The 27,299-nt window shown below is 48.4% G+C and overlaps 1 protein-coding gene across 2 annotated transcripts in view; it reads right to left on the reverse strand.

The window, feature by feature from the left end:
* Positions 1–18,067, reverse strand: part of TSPAN9 (tetraspanin 9) — a 194,041-nt gene extending 175,974 nt beyond the window's left edge. The window contains exons 1-2 of one of the 2 annotated variants that reach the window (XM_036251963.1): positions 18,005–18,067; positions 12,040–12,106 (exon numbers count right to left, since the gene is read on the reverse strand). The gene's annotated coding sequence lies outside the window, so the exon portion shown is untranslated. The remainder of the gene's footprint in view (positions 1–12,039; positions 12,107–18,004) is intronic. The other variant, XM_036251962.1, reaches the window with a different exon arrangement.
* Positions 18,068–27,299: the final 9,232 nt, after the last annotated feature.

Raw genomic sequence — 27,299 nt, forward strand, 5'->3', positions numbered from 1 at the left:
AGGTGAAGCTCCACGAGACCGAGAAAAGAACCACTAGCAAGCCACAGGCCAAACAATTTGTGATGCTCACGCAGAGCTGAGAAGAATTTACACTCCCATCTGTGAGAGTGGAGGGACCTTATAATACACCGGGCACTGGATAAGTCCTCAGGAGGAGGATGCCTCAGTAGTGAAGCTAAATTAGCCCAGACTAAAGGCTGGACCCACCCTAACAAAGCTTAAAAGCAAGCTTAGAAGTATTAAATTGATCCTAAGCAATTTAAATGCATGCCACAATAAAGTCCAACACTATTTAAAGAAATAAAACAAAATCCAGTAACATTAAATTCATAATGGCTGGCAACCAATCAAATATTAGCAGGTATTTACAGAAGGAGAAAAATATGACCCATAACCAGGAGGAAAATCAGTCAATAAAACAGACCCAAAAATGACAGAGATAACGAACTAGTGGACAAGAATGAAAAACAGCTATTATAGGTATGTTCCATATACACCGGATGTAGAGGAAAACATAAACACGGTGAGAGAAATGAAAGATATAAAAGTTCAGCCCTGGCCAGTTTGGCTCAGCAGTTAGAGCATCAGCCTATGGACCAAAGAGTCACAGGTTTGATTTCAATCAAGGGCATCTACCTCAGCTGCAATTTGTTCCCAGCCCTGGTCAGGTCGTATGGGATGCAACCAGTAGATGAATCTCTCACATCGATGTTTCCCTGTCTCCCCCTCCCCCCCACCCTCCCTCCCTCCCACTCTATCTGATGATAAATGTAAAAATATCCTCAGGTAAGAATTAAAAATTAATTAATTAATTAAAAATTCAAATTGGCCTGGCCAGTGTGGCTCAGTGGTTGAGCATTGACCCATAAGCCAAGAGGTCACTGGTTTGACTCCCGGTCAGGACACATGCCCAGGTTGTGGGCCAAGTCCCCAGTGGGGGGGGGGGGGGACATGCAGGAGGCAGCCAATCCATGTTCTCTCTCATTGATGTTTCTATCTCTCTCTCCCTCTCCCTTCCTCTCTCTAAAATCAATAAAGAAAAAAAAATTTTTTAATTCAAATGAAACTTCTAGAGATGAAAAATATGATATCTGAAATGAAAAATATACTGGATGGGATTAATTAATAACAGATTAGACATTGTAAGAAAAAAGATCATTGTACTTGCAGACAGAATAATAAGAACTATCCAAAGGCCCTAGCCAGGTGGCTCAGCTGATTGGAGTGTTGTCCCATACACCAAAAAATTGTGGGTTCAATTCCCAGTCATGGCTCATACCTAGGTTGTGGGTTTGATCGCCGGTGGGGGCACATGTGGGAGGCAACAGATTGATGTTTCTCTCACATTGATGTTTCCTCTCTCTCTCTCTCTCTCTCTCTCTCTCTCTCTCTCTCTTCCACACTCTCTAAAAATCAGTAGACATATCCTTGGGTGATGAGGAAAAACAAAATGATCCAAAATGAAGCAGAGAAAGTAAAAAGACTAAAAAACATTAATAGAGCATCAGCAACCTATAGTACAATAGCAAACAGTCTAATATACTTGTAATGGGAGCTCCAGAAAGAGAGGAGAGAGAGAAAGGGGAACAGAAAAATACTTAAAGCAATAACGGCTGAACAAATTTTCAAATTTGCTAAAACAATGCAGATAAGAGATGAAACAAGGCAGGATGGGAAGGGCACTTCAAGCAAGGTAGATACTTCAAGGACAATGAGAACCTTCATGGCGGGGAGAGGGAGGAGGGCCATGGGTAACCTGGCATCACAGAAACAAAAGGGACAGCAGCCCTAAGTGGGAAGCAGTGAGGCTGACGGGGCAGGTGCCAGTCACAGCAGAGTCCGCATGCCTCACTCAGACACTTGGATCTCATCTTGCAGACCAGGGGGACCACCTTGCCCTGGACAAGGGCAACTAACTGATTTTTTGAACTACAAAGTCAGATTTTGCAGTTCTCCTAAGTAGGGGAGTCCAGGGAACAGAAGAAAGGTTTGAGTCCTAGCTGTGACATCTGAGCCCTCAGCCTGCTCCAATTTGGAACAAACAACAGGGACAACAAAAACATCCTACCCATCTGAGAAGTTTCTGCCTCCCTACAACTCCTGGAATCAGATAACTCTTAACCAAAAAGCACCTCAGGGATCAACGACTCCTGGCTTTACAGATGAAAAAGGTTAAGGCCAGAGAAGCTGGGTGTCCTGACTGCAGGTTCAGGTCCCCATTCCCCCTCTGGCACTATGGACTGTTCTGGATGATGTTAATGAGGCTATGAATGTCTACACAGACTTGTTGCTAGATGTCCTCTCCAGCTCCTTCCAGGCAACGGCAGATTCCTGGTGTCACTTGGCCCCTGAACAACCACTGGGTAGGTGCTAGGTAAGTGTCACTCTCACATGCACTGAACAAAGTGACTCCGGGGAAGAGAGGAGATAAAGCTCCTTGACAATCGGCTGCCAGAGCTGTCCTGAGTCTGCCTAAGTCTGAGAGGGAAAGAGAAACAAAGGAGGCAGAGAGCCTGGCCCACCAACCCAGCCAGTGGGAGTTACCAGCTGACCCCTCGAAAGGCAGGGATGAACTGGTGGGGGAGGGACATTCCTCTGGCCTCTAAGTCCTACTCCCTTAACAGACTGGCCCTGAGCCACACCGGTGCTTGCCACCTCCTCCTTCCCAGGGGAAGAGGAAATTGTCTTGAACTCTCCTTCTTCCCTACCCCAAGGCCCACACTCCCCCAGCCCCAAAATTCATTGCGGGCTCTGGGTTGAGCAGCACCTCTTTAAAGGGGTTAAGAATAAGCAGATTCTTGGGCTATTCCTGGAGCCTTGATTTTTATCATCCTTCCATTCTGGTCAATTCTGAGAGGCCAGCGGCCCAGAATGCCAGAGAGATCTGAGCCCAGTCCACCAAACCCAAAATAACCCCACACATGCCTCCCTCAAGTCCTCATGGATTTGGCCATTTTGTGTGCATGTTTTCCTACAAAATGGCCTGTTTTGCCCCCATACACAGGGTTCTAAGAGCTCATAGGCACCCCTGGGTGGGCTGAGAAAGTTGGGAGCATGGGTCAGTGTTGGGGGTGGGGGCAGAATCCAGGGTTGGGACCAGAAAATCTGGCTCCAGGCTCCTCTGCTTAACTGCCCGGAGATCCTGGTGTAACCAGCCTGTTTCCTCAGTTGTGAAAGTCCGCACAGCGGCCTCCTCTTCCCTACGACTTCCTCTCCACCTCCTGGAAAGGCAGCGTAAACCCCCCTCCCAGGGCTGCAGACTCTTTAATAAGGAGTCCTGCCTCCTCCCAGACACTCAAGCCCCTGCGATCATGGAGATGGATGGTTTTAAATCCTGCAAGTGCTCTAAGAGTCCTGGGGAAATGGCTACATTGGGGTCATGTTTCTTTTTATATCACAAATGCACTATTCATTCATTCAAAAAATATTTGAGTGCCCACCAGGTGCTAGGCAATGAGAAAACAGGCAAAGCATCAGTGGAGGGGGGCCTTCGCTCTTCAGAAGGAACAGAGACAGAGATTGAGGCGAGCCATCAGAAGTGCCCGTCTAGCAGAGCTGCCCGAGGCTGCTGCACACGTCCGGAGTGTGTCAGTCAGACATCTGCAGCACGAAGGCGGCTTGGAATCCTGGGCGTGGGGAGGGTGAGGTGGCTGCAGGGTCTCAGAAACACCAGGGTCCACATCAGCTCCCTGCACCGCTGGCTTTAGGATGTGGCTGCACCTATGCTGCTGTTCATGACGTTAAGCAAGAATATGTTAAAAATACTTGATTTAAAGCCACCACCACAACCACAAAACAGACAGTGCCATCTTAGGGTTACTTTAAAGCTGCATCTTCTTCCTTCCTGTGAATTCCTGTAAGGTATTCTGGCAACAACAGCATGTGCTAGGGAAGAGGAGAGTGGCGATAGGGGTCCAAAGGAGAAAGAGCCTACAGTCTGAAGAATCCCCTTCTACCCTCCTCTTCCCCCAGAGTCAGGGTGGGGCTCACCCTCACCAGCCTACCGACCTCCCTCACCCCAGCCCACAAAGAGAGGATCAAGTCCCCTCAGCTGATGGGCACAGCACCACCAGAGCCAGTGCAATAAGGACCCAAAAACCCCTCTGGTATAAGAGGGTCCTGTAATCAGCAGCTCCCAAAAGTATTCCCAGAAGAGGAGGAAATGTGTCAGATCAGGTCCTCCAACACCAGGACTCTGTTTTCCCACCTGCTTCAGACTCAACCGGACTGTCGGAGTATGAGCTCTGTGGAGGGAGAGGCCCGCCCTGCCTGGTCTCCAGCCTGCAATGTCCAGGCCGAGAGCAGTCCTGAAGCATCTAGCAGTTCGCTCAGCCCTGGGCATGGTGGCAATGAGGCGTGAGTATGCATTTCCAACTTTTCCATCAGCCCACAGAGGGTGGCCCCTCCGGGGAGGCCACGCGCATATTCCAGAGATGTGGCGGCTGCTGTTTTCTTGAATAACAGTCCTCAGAGCCCAAGGTATCATCCACTGAGCACCCCCAGTGAACAGCCATCCTGATCCTACAGGGGCACCTGAACTTGTAAGATGACCAAGAGCCGTCTGGGTAGGCAGTGAGGAAGGTGGAGGATGAAATGGAGGGTACCACCATGTGTATGCCAGTTTAGGTGTGAATGCGGCAGTGAGACTTCGGCCGGGTCAAGGCACGCATCTCCTTTGAGTCTGACAGAGAGGGCTCTGCGGCATCTATCAGCAATCTCATCCCTTCTACCTGACCTTCAGAGCCACTCCTAGGGCTGTAGATGCTGCAAGACCGAGCCCCGGGGGGGAATGGGAGAACCAAATAAAACAGAGAAGACAGTTGATAGCCAGGAACAGAAAAGTCTGTGGACTTGCCTATCCCACATTCGCTGAAGCTCTCTTAGCACACTGAGCACCTGGCCCAAAAGGAGCCTCAGACCCTTAAGGAATCCAGGCGCTCAGTAATTACTTGCTGATGAACTGATATTGCGACTCTTGAGCATGCTGAGTTGTGAATCTATCCTCATAGCCGTAGAGACCAGAAATGGTGGGTGGAGGCTGGAAGAGAAGTCTGGAACCATATAGAGGCCTCTTGGGTCTCACTTATGGGGAATTTACCTACTATATGCCTCAAACTGGCCAACTTGGAGCAGACTGAAGGCCTCCATCCAGTTTTTCCAATTCCTTGGCCAAGAGTGTTGCTGAGGTTTGTCATGCTTGTGACGCCAGATTTCTTAAAAGGCTTGTAGAGTTGGCTGTGCATGTGTCCTCAACACTAAGCACTGGTGCGCACTCAGCCCAGAAGGTGATCAAATGTCATTAACCCTGCCTCGGCAGAGCAACGCCGGCCCCGAAGTCACCCAGATGCAGCAGGGTAGCTCCCAAGTGTGGTGCCGCCACTTGCTCCTTCCACCCAGGGTCCTCACCAGGTCGCCTCGCTGAGCTTGGGCCAATCCTCTCACCGCACAGCTGAGAAAAAGGAGAATGGCCAAGAGGCTGGGCCGTGCCGTGTGCTCTGCACTGTTTCACAAACAGTGAACCTTTCAACCACAAAACATTTCTTTCCCCAGAGATGCCGAGAGAGCGCAAGAAGAAAATAAAACACCATGGGTTTTCAAATGCGAAAGCCCACTCAGCCTTTGTTCTTATTTGATGAATGCACAAACCACCAGGCAGATGACAAGAGAGAATGCTGGTGTACTAGGAAAGTGTATTTCATCGGGTCTGGCCAGAGATCTGCAGGGAGAGGTAAGTTTGATGAATGATTAGCGCTGGGAGGACTTCTCCACCAGCAGCTCCAACGCAGCATCCTCTCCACCAGGACTGGGATTCGTTAACGACCAGGAGCTGGCTCTTCCCTGGCTCCTGCCTCACTGCTACTGCTGATTTCACAGGAGAGAAGAGCTACCAAGGAAGGTGGTAAGAAAACTATAAAATGAATACATTGTGGGAAGTCAAAATGTTAAGTGCGCTGTGAGTTTTCCTGAGAAGGAGAAGTGAAGCTGTGCATCATGCAGGCCTGGGTGTCTTGGTTCACATCAGGAGTTACAAGAGGATGGGGAGAAAGCATGGGGCAGAGTAAGAGCAGTCTTCGCTGGGTGAATGAATGAGTGGATTCCCAGCAGAGCCTGGGTCTGGAGTGACCAGCTGGCTTTCTTAACGACCTGTCACTCACTGACTCCTCTTCTTCAGAGAGGCCATGATTCGGGAGGTACTGAGCAGCCAGGCTCCCGGCAGCCCCTGGAGGACAGGATTGCTCCGGCTTCACTTCTAGAGCTGCGGCAGCCCGGCAGGGGAAGCTGCTACCACGATGCCCAAATCCTCGATCACCCCCAACCCCGCCAGCGCAAGTCCCGCGCACCCACACAACCACTGCAACCCCAAAGGAAGATTAAGTGTCCTGCCTTGCATTTTTCCTGGTTGATCCATCTGAGGCAGAGTGGTCTGGAAAGGGGAGGGGCCTTGCTGTCTTCCAAGATCTGTGGGGTCTATTCCGGGTATTCTAATTCTCCTCCTTCTGGGCGCATGGAGGACGGCACATCATGCCTTCCCACCCCTGAACACACATGACTTTCGTGTGACTTTGCCAGTCCTCCAATCAAGAGTGGAGCCTTTCCCCCAACCCTGGAGTTCCAGCTGGTGCTTGGCTAGCTCTGACGAAGAAGCAGGTGGATATTACCTTGTGAGACATCAGAGCCCAGATCTCAAGAGGTTTTGGAGACTTCATTTCACCTAAGGCTGGTTTCCTTGAGAATGAGAAATCATGTGGCGAAAGAGAGGCCCGGCTGAGAGCAGCACCAACCACCAGACACGAGAGAGGCTCCCTTGGACCATCCGGCCCTGCAGAGCCACCAGCTGACTGCTAGCATATTCATAAACTCAGGTCGGGAGACCAGCCGAGCCCAGTCCAAAAGGCTGACCCACATTATCATGAGCAAATAAAATGGTGGTTGTGTTTATCTACTAAATTTTGGAGTGGTTTATTATGCAGCAATAGATAATTGATATAAAACTCAGCCAGCCAGTCTATGCAGCTACTCAGAAGAATGAGGTCATTCTATAGGCACTGATGCGGAAAAGTGGCTACAGAAGTTGCCAAACAGTAAGTACAATACAATTCTATTTATGGAAACTGATAAGATAATAGGTGGATATCTGGATGTTAGTCTATTATAAAACTACCCGAAAAAAAAAATATATATATATACATATATAAACCAAAGTATTAACAGTGATTATCTCTGAAGGGCAGGATTATAGGAGATTTTTCCTTGTCTATAATTTATGTAATGTTTGAATACTATAATGAGTTTATTTTTTGCAACAACAAAGGTACTTTAATTTTTTATTTTATTTTTTTTGTTAATCCTCAACCAAGAATATTTTTCCATTGATTTTTTTTAAATAGAGTGGAAAAGAGAGAGGGAGGGAGAAAGAGAGAGAAACACTGATATGAGAGAGACACATCGACTGGTTTTCTCCCGCACAACTCTGATGGGGCCAAGGACTGAACCTGAAACCCAGGTATATGCCCTTGACCGGGAATTGAATCTGGGACCCTTTGGTCTGTGGGTCAGGGCAACAAAGTTACTTTTAAAAAATTCATCTTCAATTCTGCTACAAGCTACTTTTTTTCCTAAAACATCCCTTTCATCTTGTCATTCCCCGCTGCTAGCCTCTAAAAATCTGAATCTCCTCTGGGTGGCATTCAAGGTGCCCCTCTCCTGGGTCATCTCCAGTCCAACTCCAGGCAACGCCCATCTCTACCCAGACCTCCAACCTTGCCATCCCCACTGCAACCACTCAACCATACCTTTGCCTCTCTACATCCACAGTCCCTCAAGGCCCAGCCCAAGCTCCCATGGGTCCTCCATGAGTCGTCAGAGATAGTTCCACCCAGCCCTGTCCTTGATTAGACGGTGCCCTGAATTTTCTCCCTGCACTGTAGGTACTGACTGCCCCTCAAAGGAGACTTTCACAGACACTGGCCACCTGGCCACCACTACCTCCAGCTCCTCGTCTAACAGTGGGAGAGGGGCAGAGCCCAGCCAGGTAGTTACAACCCTCTGTGACGCCCACAGCCTAGATGGCAGGTGATAACCCTAGACTGGCACTTCCTCCCTACCCTGCCCATCTCCAGCAGCTAACAAGTGGGGGCCAGTTTTCAGGCTGCTAATTTCGAGTGACTCGTGCCTTCAGGGATGCTCTCAGGGCTCCCCCTCCCCACACTCCAGGTCCCAGATGCTGCATACAGGTTCAAACTCTGGCTTCAAACCTGATTGCCTTCCTGGGGGACCCAACAGCTCTTCCTCACTCGGGTCTCTGCAATCTGCATGTCCAGTTTTTAAACAAAGCTATTTAGAATCTCCCAGGAATAAGACAAGTGGAAAATTGCAAGCCCAGACCTCTACCTCACTTTCTCTAAAATAAAACACGTCATTCTACATGTTCACATACATAAACACCCCATTCAAACCCATCCCGTCACCCTGCCCCTCTGAGCCCGTCTCTAGGATTTGGCTCAAGTGGGGCCCAGGGATTTGCTGGGGCAGGGTCTGCCCCCTCTGTCCCTGGCAGCACCACCCGTAGGGCTTGTTGGAGAGTGTCAGGCCCCTAAGCCTCCGTCTCCACACTGCGGCAGGTGGCCAAGTGAGAGGGTTTAGACAGGACTGCCAGGTACTGTGTTTGAGTGTTACACTCCTCTGTGGAGGGGCATCCATGTCACAGATATGTAACAATCCACTGAAAGTGCTCAGGCGGGCCTCTCAGCCGAGTCCCAGAACAATACGGGAGGACTCCCACTCACACAAACCCACGTAGGCACACCCAGCCATGCACACGCCAGGGCAGGTACACACATTCCCTCTCTCTCTCTTTCTCTCTCACGAACACATGCCACACCCTGTTCCAACCTCGCTTTGGGTATCCCCTGAGATCACTTTCCTCACCTGTCCACTGCTCTCAGGGCCGTTCCCACCCCCAGGCCTTCTCCCAGACACTGAACCTGACAAGCGTACCTCCCTCACTGGAGTGGGAGAGGGGTGTGAGCACATGTATACAACAGCCAGGGCCCCTGCCTGCCAGGGTTCTAGAAGGCTGTCCTAGAGTTGGACCTTGTTCAGGTTTTACAATAATATATTCAGTTTAATTTTTATTTTGAACCTGAGAAAGGGACATTTTTTCAAATTTGCTCAAAGGTGCTGAGGGGATTAGCAGTGATCCTAAGCACCAAGGCCAAGGCCCAGAACTCATCAAGAGCCTGAACCAGAGGCCATGAGGCCATGAGGCCTTCCTGCAGTGACAGTCACGCTTCCCCCAATTAATGGGGGGGTTCCAGATGATCCGACAAGCTGCCTGACTCTTCAGACCCCTGGACTGTTCTCCATGCCCATCCTTTCCTGTTCCCATCACAGGCTCAGATATTTTAGCAAATGCTGACCATTGAGTATAGAAATGGTCATGAGACTCTCAGAAAGTAAGCAAGTATTCCAAGTACAGCCCCGGTAAGGAGAGTGAGAAGGAAGACAGGGAGGAAGGGGTGTGGTAAACTCAAAAGCACAGATAATAACAAACAATGGATAATCCAAAAGTAATCTGCATTTGGCTCCTGAATGTAGAGTGAGGCGCACACACCAGGACACTGACCGCCAGCGGAAGGGCTCCTTCTGGCTCCGCCCACTTCTCACGAGCCCCAGCCCAGGTCAGCTAAGTTTTTGGTTGTGTTTATGGTTTGAGAGGAGGGAAAGGGTTTGGAAGCCGGACTTCACCCAGGCAGACACTCTTGTTTCATTATGTTGTGTCTGTAATTGAAGTAGAAATGATTAACTTGTTGGGCTGCGTCCAGCAATGGAGTCTTCTGACCCCTAATGCATCAGGCTGGGGCAGGAGGCAGTTAAAGTGAAAGTAGCAGCAGAGCTGTGAGCACCGGATGGAGGTCAGGCGGCAAGACAGGTGACCATCTCTGTAAACAACCTTCACCCCCATTCAGCTTCTATCAGGAATTAGGGCCTTGGGTTTACTCATTAACTTTATTCTTTTCTCCTCCATCCACCTCTGGGCCAGGGCCAGAGGGCACACTAAAAGAGAAGAGGTATCTGGGAAGCCCCATGAGTAGAAGCCAAAACTCAGACATGTGCCTTTGTCCCACCTGAGAAACCACCTTTATCAGAGCTGGAAGGAACCTTAGCAATCATGACCCAGCCTCCCCTTCTGCAGGTCGAAGACAACCTGAAGAAAGCAAGTAACTTGCCAAAGGTCACTTAGCCTGTTAGAGGCAGAGGTAGAAGCCAGGATCAGAACCCCCCACCCAGGAGCTGGTCATCATCCCAGAAGTTCAACAGCGTCACAGCCAAACCAAAGCCCTCTGAGGCCAAAGCCACAGGAGAGGATATACTTCCTGTCTAGAAAGTCCTCCGCTCAGGTCTCCCTCACTGTGGCTTCAACACAGATGCACAGAAGAAGGACAGTCATCTGGCTAAGATGACTGGTGATGTCAGACCATGCAGGCCTCCTGGGAAGCTCCCCGCCAAGTTCTGCCCGAAGGGACAGGCCCCACAGAACCTCTGTCATGCGGCCCGACGTGCTATGAGGAGCCAGGGTGTGCTGAGCAACAGGGGCTCGCACCACTGGGCCTCAGTCCTTCCCTCCCAGCCGCCTTATTTTCACCCTGCTGATTTCCCTCAGCCCAGGCCCACGTGCCTGGCTGCCCTGCATAGTCTACTCACAGGTGGTGTCCCAAATCCCAGACAGTGAGAATGAAAGCCGACACCACCCAGGCCTCAGGGAAGGGAGAGACTTAAAATGGGAGCTCCCATATTCCTGCTGCAGCAGTTCAAGGCGGGCCCTGCCCAGGACCTATGAGAACAGCAGGCCGAGGTCTGCTGGTGGACGGGCAGCGGCAGCATGGAGGCCAGACGGCCTGGATTTGAACCCTGAAAGTCCCTGACCCACTCTCTGCCTTAGCTGCTGCCTCTATAAAATGGGGGGGAGAGAGGGATGACAGCTCCCTCTCTCCCCGGACTCTTGTGAAAATTAAATGAGATTTAAATTAATATTTAATGCACTTTAAATTAGTTGTGGACATATATAAAGAGTCTGAAACTATGGCCCATGAGGATGGTAACAAATATGAATACTGGAACCTGAATATAGTGTGCAAAAAAACATGGCAAGACAATAAGAGGTTCGTGGCCACTCCTGAGACACCAAGTAATTTCTGCTGGAACTCGCAGAGAAGGGAATTTTTTGGCAGGATAAGCTACCAGCCCACACCATCCTTCCCATGCCCAGTACCCCCACCACCACCACACTGCTGGACTCTTAGAAGGTAAAAGATTTACACATCACCCAGCAGGAGGAAGCCACAGAATAAAACACACAGAAAGTAAAACATAAAAAGACCAGGGGTCTATAAGCAGCAACCCCAGGGAACCTGAATCAGCACCACCCACACAGGCTGCCTAAGTAGCTTCTGTCCAGCTCCTGCTCCACAGAGGCTGGATGAACAAGTGCAGGGAACAAGGCAAACCCAGGAGCCGGTAGGAACACAGAAGAGGACCTTGATGAGGGTCCTGGCAGAGGGTGCCACCTGCAGGGCCAGTGGCATTCCTATAGCAGCCAATGCAGAGGAACAGGAGATAGGTAGCATTGGCCAGATTCCCACAGATGCTTTTCTGAATGGCTGGTGGGAGGTCCTCCACCCTAGCTCACAAGTCTGCAGGGAGGAGACAGGAAGCAGGAAGTTACAGGCCTCCCTTGCTTCCCTAGCCTTCCTCCTTACAATCAGGATGGCTCTCCAAGAAAGAAATTAAGAATACTGCCAGCTGCCAATCAGAAACAGTGGAGAGGAGGAGCTCCCTCCTGGCCCCCAACGCCCATTTTAAGGAGTTTATCAATTCCAACTCCAGTGTTACGGCAGAGAGACATCTAAAAAAATATCAGCATCCTATGTTATCCTCCCTCCCCAAACCACCATTAAATGGCAAAAGAGACTTTGACTTCAGTTTATAACACACAGACTTTCTAAGGCCTTACCACAATGGACCCAGACCAACACTGACCTGTTTTCTTTGAAACTCCTACAAACACCTTGGCTGCTGATAGATAAGAGAAGATCTCAGGATATTCCTGCAGGAAAACAAAAAATTAGATCATCACTTCTCTGTGAAGCCACCCTAGGGTGAACACCATCCAGCAGCGGCCGCTCTTTGGGGCAGCAGTCTCCCATCAAGAGCCCGTTCCTCCAACAGGTGGAGGAGGCCAGAAATGGCAAGCTGGTTCCAGCTGCTGGGCCCATTCCACTCAGCCGGGGGTGGGTGCCGAAAGCATTATGAGCAGAACCCAAGCCCTGGCTCAGCAGGAAAGATGGCTGTGATTGATTAGCAATGTCTGCTAGGGGCAGTTATGTAAGTAACAGTATCCATGTCACATATTTGTCATCTCTAAGGTACACCCCGGCATCCAAGGATTTAACATTTGTAATTTTGACCACTCACAAGGAACCTGAAGTTTCAAGATATGTAAAAGTGTGTGACTTTACTGAGACACGAGTTGGATTCACATACCCTAGGTGGCCACTGTGTTGTTTTCATCTCTACCACATCCAAATTTACTCTTGTGGGGCAATAAAAACTTGGTGGAAAATAGCCATCAAGTGAGATGAAACTGTAGAAGAAGTTTAAAGGGTAGTTAACTCGGGATGTAAAGATACACACAGGAAACACTTGGGTCTGTGGAAACGTGACTCTGGAGAAAGCCAGGCCCAGGCAAAAATACTGCTGTGGATGCAAATGTGGGATTTTAGAAGGTGCAAGATTCTTTCATTTATTTATTTTTTGGATGGCAAAATGGATCCATATTTTTACTGAGATATAATTGACATTTAAATTATATTGGTTTGAGGTGTACAAATAATTATTTGATATTTGTATTGATTCCAAGATGACTATCACAAAAGTCTAGTCAACATCCATCAACATACATACATAATTACAAAAAAATTTTTTCGTGATAAAATCTTTTAAGATCTACTCACTTGGCAGCTTTCAAATATACAGTACAGTATTATTAACTATAGTCACCATGCCGTACACTGCATCCCCGTGCCATGACAACACTCATTTCTTGAAAATGTCAGGGGTCCACACCGTGCCTACTCTGCCCCTCAGCAGTGAGTATGGGCCAAGGAGAACCCAGAGGTGACTAGCATCTATGCCCTGAAGGGACTTACAATCTAGTTAGAGAAATCATGATACCCACTAGAACAGCAAGCGGCACTGCATCTTCGCAATGATGCTCAGAATCCATTTCAATCCCCCTTCATCCTTTCCTCACCACCCCTGCCAACCAATTCACAAATGGCCTCAATCCTCCTCCCAAAACATCTCAGGTTCATTCCCTCCTCTCCACTCCTCACAGCTGTCCAGCCACTCTCCCTTACAGACCTCAGATTCACCCACCTGAGGCCTAACCCTGCTTCTACAACCCCTGTTCAAAAACCTGCAAAGTTCCCAGGGCCACCCAAGGTAGACTGCTATTGATCCAGTCCCAGCTCAGTACCTACACGTGGTGGGCACTCACCTTCTCTTGAATGAATAAATGGATAGATGAAATTCTTTGGCTGGACATTTGAAGCCACCCACAATATAGCCATTGTCTCCCTAACCAGTATTTTATTCCTCCACACAACCCACTCACTGACCCACCTAAGCTATTCATACACCCTAACACTCTCTAGTGCCTTTCCTCGGGTTGGTCCCTCCTCCCTTCTGTTGAAATGCAAGCCATCCTTCAAAGTTCATGTCAGATACTACCTGCTAGAAGAAGCGTTCCTCCAGAATCAGGGTGATTTATCTTGCTGTTTGAACCCATATAACATTCTACTCTCAATGCCACTCACCCTATAATTTTAATTATCATTTTTGAACCCCTTTCTTACCCCTTTACTGCATTATAAGCCCCACGAAGACAAGAACCTTTACCTTTTTCATTTTTGCATCATCAGAACTTAGCACAGACTCTATGACACATACACACTAAGTATTTGTCAAATTCACTAAAGAATCACCCCAGGCAGCATATAAAAGCCAGGAGAGATGAAGACAGAAAATGCCACAGGAGTTCCAAAGAAAAAAAGGTTCTTTTAGGATAGGTGGCCAGGAAGGTTCCATGAAAGAGCTCAGACATGACTAGGGTCTTGAAAGAGGGGAAGGGGGGACTGGGGAAGAACGTTCCAGGAAGATGGGACAGTATGAACTAAAGGACAAAGAAGGAATGAGCAAAGCATGCTTGGGAGAGCCACCTGGCTAGAACTGAGGGCTCCTGTGGTGAGACCAGCAGGAGATAAGGCTAGACAGGCTGGCCTGAAATGGATAGAAACATGTCAAGTGCCAGGCTAAGGCACTTGGATTAGACCCATTCCCTCAGTCACTGGGGATGACAACAGCAGGCCTGGGCCTCATTGGTAGGAAAAAAGAAGCCTTGTGCTCCCTTGTTCCAAGCATATTAGTCTAGTGTCCTCAGCTAGAGTATAAATAACAGCCACTATCTACTGCACACCTGCTGTGTAGGAGGCCCGAAGCTTCATGCTTCACATACATTATCTCATTGCTCCTCCAAAGGCCTGAGAGCCTGGGATTGTTATCCTTACTTTGCAAGCAGGAAGCTAGAGCCGTAAGAGGTGAAGGCACTTGCCCAAGACCTCACCCACTCACTCATTCACTTAACAATACCAGCCAGGCCCTGGCTGGTTTGGCTCGGCGGTTAGAGCATCTGCCCGCCAACCAAAGAGTCCCTGGTTCAATTAAGGCCAAGGGCGCGTACCTTGGTTGCAGTCTGTCCCCCACCACAGTTGGGAAGGTATGGAAGGCAACCAATCAGTGTGTCTCTCTCACATCATGTTTCTCTCTCTCTCTTCCTTCCTCTCTCCTTCTCTCCCTCCCATTCTACCTGAAGATAAATAGAAAAATATCCTCGGGTGAGGATTAAAAGAAAAAAAAACAATACCAGCCAGTGCCGGAGTTAGAGACTCAGGGATGAGGACCAGCACACCCACCAGCTACCCCCTGGCCCAGTGACTTCCCCCGCTTAAGCTAAGCGGCTTCTCCTTATTAATTTCTCAAGGACACATTTATTAAGCACACAGTAGAAGCTGAATAAAGCACACTAAGTAGAATGAAGGTTGCCAAGGGCTGGGAGGAGGAAGAAATGAGGAGTTCTGTTTAATGGGTATATAGTTTTAGTTATGCAGACGAGAAAGTTGTGGAGATCTGTTGCACAACAGTGAAAATACTTAATACAATTGAACTGAACATTTAAAAATGGTTAAGCCCCGGCCAGTTTGGCTCAGTAGTTAGAGCATTAGCCCTTGGACCAATAGGCTGTGGATTTGATTCCCGGTCAAGGGCACGTGCCTGGGTTGCAGGTTCACTCCCTGGCCCGGGTTGGAGTTGTGTGGAAGGTGACTGATTTCACATCCATGTTTCTCTCTTTTTCTCTCCCTCCCTCCCTTCCATTCTACCTGAAAATCAATGGAAAAATACCCTTGAGCGAGGATTAGCAAAATATAAAATGCTTAAGATGGTAAATTTTGTTATGTTTTAAACCACAATTTTAAAATTTTTTAAATAAAGTATACTTATTAATTGTCTAATTGGCTGCCAATATGATCTTATACTGCTAATTATCTGATGCTGAAACAGACTCTAGAAATATTTTAACCCAATAATCCTCCAAAACAGAAAGTTGGAAATGGGAGGTAGTTTGCCCAGGGCTACACACATAGGTGGTGTTCAGGCTAAGAACCTCAGGCTCAATAGAGAAAAAATGACAGATGACAGCATAGCACACTAGGAAAGCACAGGACAGGAGAGGTCAGAGGCCACGGGTTCAAGTTCTGCTTCTTCTACTTAATGAGTTCTATGACCTCTGAGAAGTAATTTATTCCCTCAGAGCCTCATTTTCCCAACCTAAAAGAAAGCAATTTAAAGTAACATATACTGCCCTGCTGTTGTGGCTCAGTGGATTGAGCATCGTCCCCATGCACCAGGTCACTGGTTTGATTCCCGGTCAGGGCACATGCCCAGATTGTGGACCCAATCTCCAATTGGGGGGGTGTGCAGGAGACGGCCAATCGATGTCCTCTCTCATCAACGTTTCTATCTCTCTCTTCCCTTCCCTTCCTCTCTCTCTAAAATCAACAAAGAAAAATAATCTAAAAAAATAAATAACATATACGTTGCCTGGCCAGTGTGGCTCAGTGGATTGAGCATCATCCCATGGACTGAGAGGTACCAGTCCAATTCCCAGTCAGGGTACATGCCCAGGTTGCAGGCTTGATCTCTAGTAGGGGACGTGCAGGAGGCAGCCGATCAATGTTTTTCTCTCATCAATGTTTCTATCTCTTTCTCCCTTTTCCCTCTCTCTAAAAAATCAATAAAAACATATTTAAAAAATAAAATGACATATACTTTACAAGATTATATGTAAATCAAATAAAATTATATACAGCTAATGTGCAGAGAAAACACTTGGCCAACTATACATTATTTTATAAACACTATTGTTATTAATATTAAATATCAGTTCATAGATTTAAAGATTAATATCTGATTAATTCAAATAAAAAAATAATCCCACTTCACGGTGGCCCGCTCTCTGCTATTCAGAGCCTTGCACACAGCAGGTCTTCAATGAGTGAGTGCAGAACTGAATTACCCTTCAAGTTTGATCCACCCCTATCCTCTTCCCTTCCTCACCCCAACCCACAGCCCAGCTGCAACAGCCATGCCAGAACCAGGCAGAGGGTAGGAAGCTGGTGTAAATGTCTGCCTCCCTGGCTGCATTCCTTAGCTAAATATAAATGATTTGTACAGTCCATTGTTTGAAATTATCCATAATACCTCTCCTCCCCCCATTACTTATGATGACAAGCTGATTGTACATCTTTATAGCAGAACTACATAGAAACATTCTCTATGACTATTTTTAGTAGAGAGAAGAAAGCTGGCTGGTATACAGGGATCAGAGCATGAGTCCTCAGTTTTCTCCATTAGTCCAGGAAAGCTTCCTGGAGGAGGAAATACCTGAATCAGAGAAGGGGACTGCTGCAGGTCAGAAGGGCACCCTCATATAATGAGTTTGGTTCTCTGAACCAAAGGAAGATGAGCAGCTGCCTTCTTATTCTCGTTTTGCGGATGGGGGAGGAAAGGTACAGAGAGCCCAGGGGATCCCATACTACCCCGATTTTCAGATTTCCCTGGACACTACAGGCATCTCGGGAAGAGGTAGTGAAGAGACCAATATCTTTTTCAAAGAAAGGCGATCCACGACTCCGGTTTCGAGATACACAAGTAAAAATACTACTCTCAGAACAAGGCAGTTTCTTCTTTGGACTTTTTTTTTAAACCCCAAGAAAGTTTCTTAACGTCCCAAACTTGGAGGCACAGATGGACTGCATCTCGGACCTCGAGGTGTGCCAAAGCTCTGTCACTCTGAGTGCCGACCAGCCAGCGGTGGCCCAAGGAATGGTCAGGGGTGCGGGGCGGGGGGGCCTGCAGGCGGTGTTCCAGCCCTGCCCGAGCCCCTGCCACCCCCAGGGACGCTGTTTGGACCACCCCCAAGCCACTGGGGTCTCCTGGGCCACACAGTCAGAAACCCATGACAGCTCCCTGGCTTTCCTTTTCTGCTGCACCCTGCAGACTCCCAACACTTAGCCTGGGGTCCCCCGGTTCAACCTCCTGCGGCTCCACTCCCAAAGGGTCCTCCGATCCCCCCGTGCAGATCCCTCTCCGCCCCAGTCCCGGGCCCCGCACACACCTTCCCCTTCCTGGGCCGCGTCCCGGCCCTCACAGGGCGCCTACCCCATCCCTCCCTCATTCCGCCCCACTGCCGCCCTCCCGACACCCCCTTCCCGGGACGCCCCTGAGGCGTTCCCCCTCTGGAAACCTGTGAAGGAGCCCACAGCCGGCCCGAGCCCCGCAAGCTCGCCTGCTCTCGAGCCCGCCGCCCGCCCCGGGCCGCACTCACCGAGCTCCCAGGAATGCGGGGTCCCGGCTCCTCCGCTCCCTCGCCGCCGCCACCGCAGCCGCCGCCAGCGGAAACGGGGGGCGGGGCCTGCCCGGGAATGGCGAGGGGGAGGGGCGGGGCCGGCCTCGGGGGCGGGGCCTGGGGCGGGGCGGGGCCGGGGGCCGGGGCCGAAGCGCGAGGGGCGGGGTGACCGGGCTGCCAAAAGGAGCTGGAGCGGGCGCGGGGCCGGGCTGAGGTTGGGGGAGGGGCAGGGGGCCTCCAGCACCCCCGTCTGGATCCCCTGCGTCCGAGCGGGAGGGAGCCGAGGAGAAAGGCCAGAGTCGTGCTGGGCTCGGGCTTCCCAAGCCAAGCGCGGCCGCCCTCTGGGGCTCGGGAACCCTTCCTCCCTGTCCCACCGCCGGGATTCCGGGATTGGCGCCCGACAGAGTCGTTCGTACGACGCCTTCCCCGGCCTGGAGGCCGGAGCCGCCGCCCGCACCGGGGTGGGTGTGCGCGCTCCTGGGCTCGGCCCGTTCGCCGCCCGAGGCCGGCGCTGGCCGGGATCTCAGCTTTCCCCTGGGCAGGCCGTCTGATCTCACCACCCCCACACCACACCTAAGAGCTCCTTCCCTGGTATTTGGGGCGGACTATTTGGGAAGTTGACGTCGCGGGTGTGTGGCAGATACTGCCGGAGGAGCCGCTGTCTGTCTCCCCAGGAGCTGAAGGCCTCCAAGTGTTGGTAAAGGGCACCGTTTGCCGGGAAAACTGGACTGAAGCAGGAAAAACTCGAGTTAGACATCTGGTGGAGTGCTTCCCATAGGCCTTTCCAGGCCTGGACTCCTGCAGCCGAACACCTGGACCCTTCTCTGCAGTGACGACTGACAGCGTCTCGCCTCCTCCTCGATATTGTCATCTGTGCTTCCCACGTGCACCATCACGTTCTAAGTATGATGTGAGACGAGGTTTAGACCTACTTGTAATCACCAGGCTCCCCTCCACTTCTACACCGGCAGTTTCCACTGTCTCCTCAGCCCCACCGCTCATACCCACAGTCTTGTTTGGTCCCTTAGACTTGCACCAACAATCCATCCCCTGACGCTGCATTCCCTTTCTTCAAAACCTTGTTCCGTGCCCCCCTACAAACTCTTCCAAGGCTAGTCCCCACTAGCCCCAACCCCTCCAGCCCTTTAGCACATCTTGCAAACTCCAACCAACTTCCGGAAGAAATTGGCACAGAGAGGGCAAGAGGCCTGCTAGTGACGTCTGCTGGTGACTGGTCTTACTGTAAAGGCAGCAGGAGGCAACCTGGTGTGGCAGAAACCACAGGGCTTTGGAGCCATGCAGACCTGAAATTGAATCCTGGCTCTGCTTTTTGTTTTTTTATTCCTCACCGGAGGACATGTTCGCATTTATCCTCAGATTGAGCAGGAAGGAGAGAAGGGGAAGAGAGAGAGAGAAACATCGATGTGAGAGACACATCCAGTGGCTGCCACCCACACGACCCCTACCGGCCAGGGATGAACTGCAACCGAGGTATGTGTCCTTAGTGGGAACCGAACCAGGGACTCTCTGGTCCACGGGTTGACGCTCTAACCACTGAGTCAAACCAGCCAAGGCCTGGCTCTGCCTTTTATGGACTGTGACCTTTCTAGGCCTTGGTCACCTCACCTTAATACCAATGCCACAGGGTTGATGGGATGACCAAGATGATGGGGGCAAAAGCACAACATTTGATGCAAGGTGGTGCTCAACAAAGGTTAGCTTCCTCCTGCCCTTTAAAAAAGATCAGCAAATTTGAAATAATAGAATTATTAGCCTTAGGGATGGAAGAAACCTTAGAAAAATCCCTTCAGCAATAACTCAGAAAGTGGCCACGCTGTTCTCCCTCCTTCAACACATCCAGAGAGGGAGGACTCAGTGTCTCCAAGGGGGCTTACAGCTGCAGGAAATAGCCAGGGAGGAGAGCCACAGACGATAGGTGACTTGCAGTCTGTGAGGCAGACACACATGACTATGTCCACAGAGGACAGAACTCAAATAAATGACCTGACAAGGAGGCAAGATACCCTTAGGGCAGGAACTCCCCAAAGCATGAGGTCCCCGTTTCCTGCACTAGGCTTCTGAGGAATGTCAGTGAGTTTGTGTCCTGGAGATTACGAAAATGCTGAGGGGAAACCACCCCATAGATAGGGTGACTATATCCAGGTTGTTGGGCACATCCCATTTACTACTCCTGTCCTGGCATAGTTATTAATAGTCCTCCATTAATAGTCCTCTCAAAATATTTTGGTTTGGACAATAAATTATAGGTCACATTAACTATGAATAAAGGCAGTATTCCAAACAGCTCCTTCCAGCCCTACATGTCAGCAATTCTACTGGAATTTCTGGATCCCCAGAGACCTCAAAAGATAGTATATCAGTTTATCCCCTTGAAATCACCAAATCAAATCAAAAATGATAATAAGCACAAATTAAGTTTCCAGCCAGCCACCCCAAGTCAAGCTAGGGGACAAACAGTGACTGCTGAATTGTGACACCTAGTGGGGAGAATTCTCCCTGCTGGAGGCTTTTTCTGACACTGCGTTTAACCAGAGGTTTCTTTTTCACTTGTAAAGCACAGAACAGCAGCTAACGCTTTCCACATGCTTATGTGCTAGGCACAGTTCTAAGTACTTTACATGTTCTAATTCATTTGATCCTTACAACAACTCCATGAAGTAGCTACTATCATCAGCCCACCATTTTACAGATGAGAAAATTGAGGATCAAAAAAATTAGCCCTGGCCAGTTTGGCTCAGCGGTTAGAGCATTGGCCTACAGTCCAGAGAGACCCGGGTTCGGTTCCCTCTAAGGGCACGTACCTTGGTTGCACATACCTTGGTTGCAGTTAGTCCCCGGCCCTGGTTGGGTCCTGTGGGTGGCAACCACTCGATGTGTCCCTTTCACGCCGATGTTTCTATCTCTCTTCCTCTCTTTCCCTCCCACTCTATCTGAACAAAATATGGAAAAATGTCCCCGGGTGAGGATAAAAAAAAAAATTAGGTAATTTCCCCCAGGTCATTTAGCAGTAGATGAGTATGCCAGGATTTAACCCCAGGTTGTCTGGTTGCAGGTCCTGGCACTAAACTGCTACTGTATCCAGCTTCTATCAGCTACTTGTGAGAAGTTACTTCAGAGGTGTCTTCCGTCTAAAGTGACTTCAACCAACTCTCTGACATGAGATGACACGAAGGAAGAGTGAGAAGCAGAGTATACCAGGAGGTCAGCTTCCACATCTACCAGTAACGAGTGGTGATTTCCACATCCACCCAGGATTAAAATCAGGACAGTAAGCCAGACAATGAGAAGACATAAATCATCAGTTAAGTGCACAATGAGGCTTTTAGCATGAAGAATGAAACAGTTCCTTGCCCTGGCCAGTGTGACTCAGTTGGTTGGGCATCAGTCCTGTTAACCGGTTCAGTTTCAATCAGGGCACATGCCTGGGTTGTGGGTTTGATCCCCTGGTAGGGGTTGTGCAGGAGGCAGTTGATTTATGTTTCTCTCTCACATCAGTGTTCCTCTCTCTCCCTCCCTCTCCTCTCCTCTCTAAAAATCAATAACAAATCAAGCAAACAAAAAGAATTAAAAAGTTCCTTTTCTACCTTACCCCCCTTCAACAATATTTATTCGTGCAATCTGAAAAGTAGTTGCTGTCACTGAAGCCTACCAGCTGCACCAAGAGCACCCAAATCCAGGTCTCCCACCGTTGTCATGGTGAGGCAGCAGAAGTGGCCAAGACTGTTCTGTTTCTTTTCCAGGCTTCCTCTTCTAAAGAATACAGATCATCCCAAGAGCCCCTCCTCCCTTCAGCTTCTTTCTCTTCCAAAGCTCAACGTGCATTGGGTGTAGCAGGATTCTTGTACAAGTCTTTATTAAAAAGTTGCCATGAGGTGTCTGGAACATATGTACTTACTCTTTAAAAAAAGTATTTGTCATTTATCTAAAATTCACTGTTTATCTAAGTGTCCTGTATTCTTAAATGCTAAATCTGGCAACTCTACTTTGTTATCAATTATGGCTAAAACAGCTGGAAAGCAGAGACTAAATCAGAGGTCTGTAAACTTGTTCTTGAAAGGGCCAGATACTAAAGATTTTAGGCTTTGCAGGCTGTATGGTCTCTGTCACCACTCAACTCTGTCATTATAGTGCAAAAGCAGCCCCAGACAATGCATAAATGAATGAGCATGATTGTGTTCTGATAAAACTTTATTTACAAAAACAGGCATCAGCCCTGGCTGGTGTGGCTCAGTTGGTTGGAGCATCCTCCCATACATCAAAAGGTCAAGGGTTCTGCCCTGGCCAGTTTTGCTCAGCAGTTATACCGACCAAAGTGTCATAGGTTCAATTCTGCTCAAGGACACGTACCATGGTTGCAGCTCAGTCCCCGGCCCTGGTCCAAGTTGTGCAGGAGGCATCCAGTCGATGTGTCTCTCTCACATCCATGTTCCTCTCTCTCTCTCTCTCTCTCTCTCTCTCTCTCTTCCCCTCTCTCCCACTCTGTCTGAAGATAAACAGAAAAATATCCTCAAGTGAGGATTTTTAAAAAAAAACAGGTATCAGGTCATAGTTTGCCAACCTCTGGACCAAATTAGAGGCTTCAAATTTCTGGCTATTTTCAAGTGTATTGTAAGGGTGAGCGTTGGTTGGATCCAAGTTCTCAAGCATAAATAATGAACAGAAACTGATCAAAATAACTGAGCATAATGAACACCAGTAACCCTGGGTGGGTGTGCACATGTGCATGTGTGACCCAGGGTGGGTCAGCGCCTGCAGAAAGCATGTACTTTCAAGTAGGGGCTGGTTTGGAGCCACCTAAGTTTGGCAAAGTCTTGGTCAGACCCTTTCTAAAGAAGTTCAGATTCTATGTCTGGAGTTCCTGGTGGTCAGCATGTACACTATAAAGACAGAAATGCACAGGCAACATTGTGAAATCAGACAGAAAGTGTACAGGCCAAAATAAGTAGAACACTTCTGCAGAAGGCCTTTGAGAAAGCTAAATCTGTTGCCATTTGTCTACAAGAGTCTCAGAAACACATGCTAACAACTCTCTGTGTGTGTCTGTGTGTGTGTGTGCACCACATGTTTACCATCTAGTTGAACATGTGAGCAGCAACTGAGGAATTTGCATGGTTGGTCGTAATCAATAAATATATCAATTATAGCCATATCAGCTACATTTGTATCAGCTTTCTTAATGATCCATATGCTTATCAAGGGCAATTCCATTGTTCAAAATCACACTTTAAATTCTGCCCTGCCGCCCGGCTGGTGTGGCTCAGTGGTTGAGCGTTGACCCATGCACCAAGAGGTCACCAGTTCGATTCCTGATCAGAGCCTGATCCCCAGTGGGGGGAGTGCAAGAGTCAGCCAATTAATGTAGCCCCAAACATCTCATTGATGTTTCTATCTCCCTTCCTCTCTCTCTAAAATCAATAAAGGAAATTTTTTTTTTTCTTTTTTTTTTTAATCCTCACCCGAGGACATTTTTCCATTTTTTGCACAGACAGAGTGGGAGGGAGAGAGAGGAAGAGAGAGAGAGGGAAACATCGATGTGAAAGGGACACATCGAGTGGCTGCCACCCGCACGACCAACCAGGGCCGGGGACAAACTGCAACCGAGGTACATGCCCTTAGCGGGAACCGAACCCGGGCCTCTCCGGACTGCAGGCGGATGCTCTAACTGCTGAGCCAAACCGGCCAGGGCAATAAAGAAAATTTTTTAAAAATAAAAAATAAATTCTGCCCTGCAGACCAAAACCAAATGTAAAAGGACTGACCAATTAAAACATTAAACCCAGCCCTGGCCGGTTTGGCTCAGCGGTTGGAGCGTCGGCCTGCGGTCCGGAGAGACCCGGGTTCGGTTCCCGCTAAGGGCACGTACTTCGGTTGCAGTTTGTCCCCGGCCCTGGTTGGTTGTGCAGGTGGCAGCCACTCGATGTGTCCCTTCACGTCGACGTTTCTCTCTCTCTCTCCCTTCCTCTCTCTCCCTCCCACTCTATCTGTACAAAAAATGGAAAAATATCCTCGGGTGAGGATAAAAAAAAAAAACATTAAACCCAAACATGAATTTGCCAGTATAGGAAATGTTAGTGTGTCTGGGGCATGGGGGTTGGGGTCAGGGACATGATGCAAGAGAAGGGCAAAGAATCACATAGGCAGCATATGCCAGGTCATGTTAAGGATTTTGACAGTACATATGTCTTAAGATAAGTAAGTTATAGATGGAAGTGCTTTAAATAAGAGAGTGACTGTTCTGACCGGTTTGGCTCAGCAGTTAGAGCGTCGGCCTGCAGACCAAAGGGTCGTGGGTTCAATTCCCAGTCAAGGAAACATTCCTGGGTTGCAGGTTGGAACCTAACCCTGGTCAGTGTTGTGCAGGAGGCAACCAATTAATGTGTCTTTCTCACATGGATGTTTTTCTCTCTCTCTCCCTCCTTCCCACTCTATATAAAAATCAATGAAAAAATATCCTCAGGCGAGGATTAACAAAAATAAATAAATAAATAAGAGTGACAAGATCCTTCCTGGCCGGTTCAGCAGTTAGAGCATCAGCCCATGGACCAGAGAGACCCGGGTTCGGTTCCCGCTAAGGGCATGTACCTCGGTTGCCGTTTGTCCCCGGCCCTGGTTGGGGTCATGTGGGTGGCAGCCAGTCGATGTGTCTCTTTCACATCAGTGTTTCTCTCTCTCTGTTCCTCCCTCTCTCCCTCCTGCTCTATCTGAAGATAAATGCAAAAATGTCCTCAGGTGACAATAAAAAAAATAATAATAATTAAAAAGAGAGAGAGAGAGAGTGACAGGATCCGATTCGCATTTTGAGACTATCGTTCTGTGGTACAGAGAACAAAGTGGGGGTGCAGGGACCAGCATGGAGACAGGAGGCTCTAGCAGTGGTCTAGGCACAAGATGAAGTTAGCTCTGTCTAGGGTGGCGGTAGGGACAAAGCGGGGCGACCATAGACCTGAGAGAGATTTGGAAAGTGAAATGTACAGATTGGCGATGAGGATGGCGGATTAGGGGGAGAAGGTGTCACGAGTGAGTCATCAAGTTTCCAGCCAGCCTAAGGGGATGGCTGGAGGAGCCGACCGTGGAGATAGGCAACAGGAGAAGAGGATTAGATTGAAGCAAAAAATAGCAAGTTCAAGGAAGACAATCGCTAATAAGTAACTATCATATTTAGTGAGTTTAAGGTCACTGGGGCTCTTGGCAAGAGCCTTTTTTTTTTTTTTTTCGGCCAGGATGAAGCAGAAGCTGTGAAGAAGAGAGTTGAGAGGAAGTAGGAGCTTTGAAATGGAGCTAGTAAGACAGTTCTTTTTTTTTTTTTAATGCTGTAGATGGTAAGATACATAGGTCAGATAGCTTAAGGAAACTGTAGATCACAGGAGGCTTTGGGGAATTTAACAGGGAGAACTGAACCTATTTAAAATCTTGTAGTGCCCAGGCCAGGTAGCTCAGTTGGCTACAGCGTCGTCCCCATATGCCAAGGTTGTGGGTTCAATCCCCAGTCAGGGCACATATAAGAATCAACCAATGCCCTGGCCAGTTTGGCTCAGCAGTTAGAGCGTCGGCCTGCGGTCCGGAGAGACCCGGGTTCGGTTCCCGCTAAGGGCATATACTTCGGTTGCAGTTTGTCCCCGACCCTGGTTGGTCGTGCGGTGGCAGCCACTCGATGTGTCCCTTTCACATCGATGTTTCTCTCTCTATATCTCTTCCTCTCTCTCCCTCCCACTCTATCTGTACAAAAAATGGAAAAATGTCCTCAGGTGAGGATAAAAAAAAATAAAATAAAATAAGAATCAACCAATGAATGTATAAATAAGTGGATCAACCACTTGACATTTCTCTCTCTCTCTCTTTTCTTTCCTCGTTCTCTAAAATCGATTTTGAAAAAAACTTGTAGGAAGAGTCCTATTTCTGGTGTGGAGAAATAAGCTCTTAATTGATCAACCCTTACACTCTGGACAACATAAAACAACAACAACAACCTACCACCACCAAAAAAACAAAAACAAAACCCAACTACCTGAGGACTCCTGAGAGTGAACCTACGTAGCCATGAGATGAGTTCATTCCTGTGGACTTTCCCTGTGTTGGCCAAGGTCAAGGTGACGCATAGGATGGCTAACATCCCAGTAGGAAACACACCATCTTTCTGGCCGAGGAAACAGACTGAGCCCAGAGGGACCAAGTTCGCAGCAGAGTGAGGGGTGAATGCTGGGAGGAGAAAAGGAGCGAGCCAGAGAAGAAAAACCCAAAATTCAATATATAAACTCTCTCCTAAGTCTGTGACTCATGCCTGAACCACACATGATCAAAATTCCAGCTAAAAACAAAAGAATCAAACTGAGACTTGAGTCATTGCAGGCTGCAGATAAGATAGAGTTTATAGTTTGAGTATAACCAAGTTAATTGCCTGATAAAAGAAAAGGATCAACACTTTTCTGATGAATAAAACAGAATCCAGAATCTCCTCAACATAACCTTCAAAATATCCAGGATATAACATAAAAATGACTCAAAGAACCAGGGAAAAAGTAAATAACAGAGGCTAAGTCCAAGATAACTCGGATGTTGGAATTATCAGACAGGATTTTAAAGCAGCTACTATATTAATGTTCAAGGAAATAAAAGAAAAATGGATTTGCAATAAAATAACAGACAGAAAATGACAACAGAATGTGAAACATATTTTTTTAAAAACCAAATGGAAATTTTAGAACTAAATATCTGGAATTTAATATCCACTGGGTGGGCTTAATGGCCAAATAATCTCAGTGAAAAGTGAAAATGAGCTTGAAGATAGATCAATAGAAGTCATTAATCTGAGTGAAAATAGATGGCATAGGAAAAAAGATAACAGAGTCACAGGGATCTGTGGGACAATATCAAAATATCTAATGTATGGGTAACCGGAGTCTCAGAAGGAGAAGAAAGAGGAAATGGGGAGAAAAAAAATGTAAAGCTTTTGGGGGGATCCAGTTGACAGGAACTGGTTGAACATATGAGGAAGATAAGAGACTAGAAATAATAGAAGTTCTTAGATAAGGAGGAAAGGGTCTGGCAGAGGTATCTCAGTGGATTGAGCACCATCCCATAGACTGAGAGGTCCCAGTTCAGTTCCAGGTCAGGGCACATGCCGGGGTTTCTGGCTCCATCCCCAAGAGGGGGCGTGCAGGAGGCAGCCAAACGATGTTTTTCTCTCACATTGATGTTTCTATCTCTCTCTCCCTTCCTCTCTCTCTAAAAAAATTCAATAAAAACGTATTTTTTA

Source organism: Molossus molossus, unplaced genomic scaffold, assembly GCF_014108415.1.
Source record: "Molossus molossus isolate mMolMol1 unplaced genomic scaffold, mMolMol1.p scaffold_m16_p_10, whole genome shotgun sequence".
NCBI lineage: Eukaryota > Metazoa > Chordata > Mammalia > Chiroptera > Molossidae > Molossus > Molossus molossus.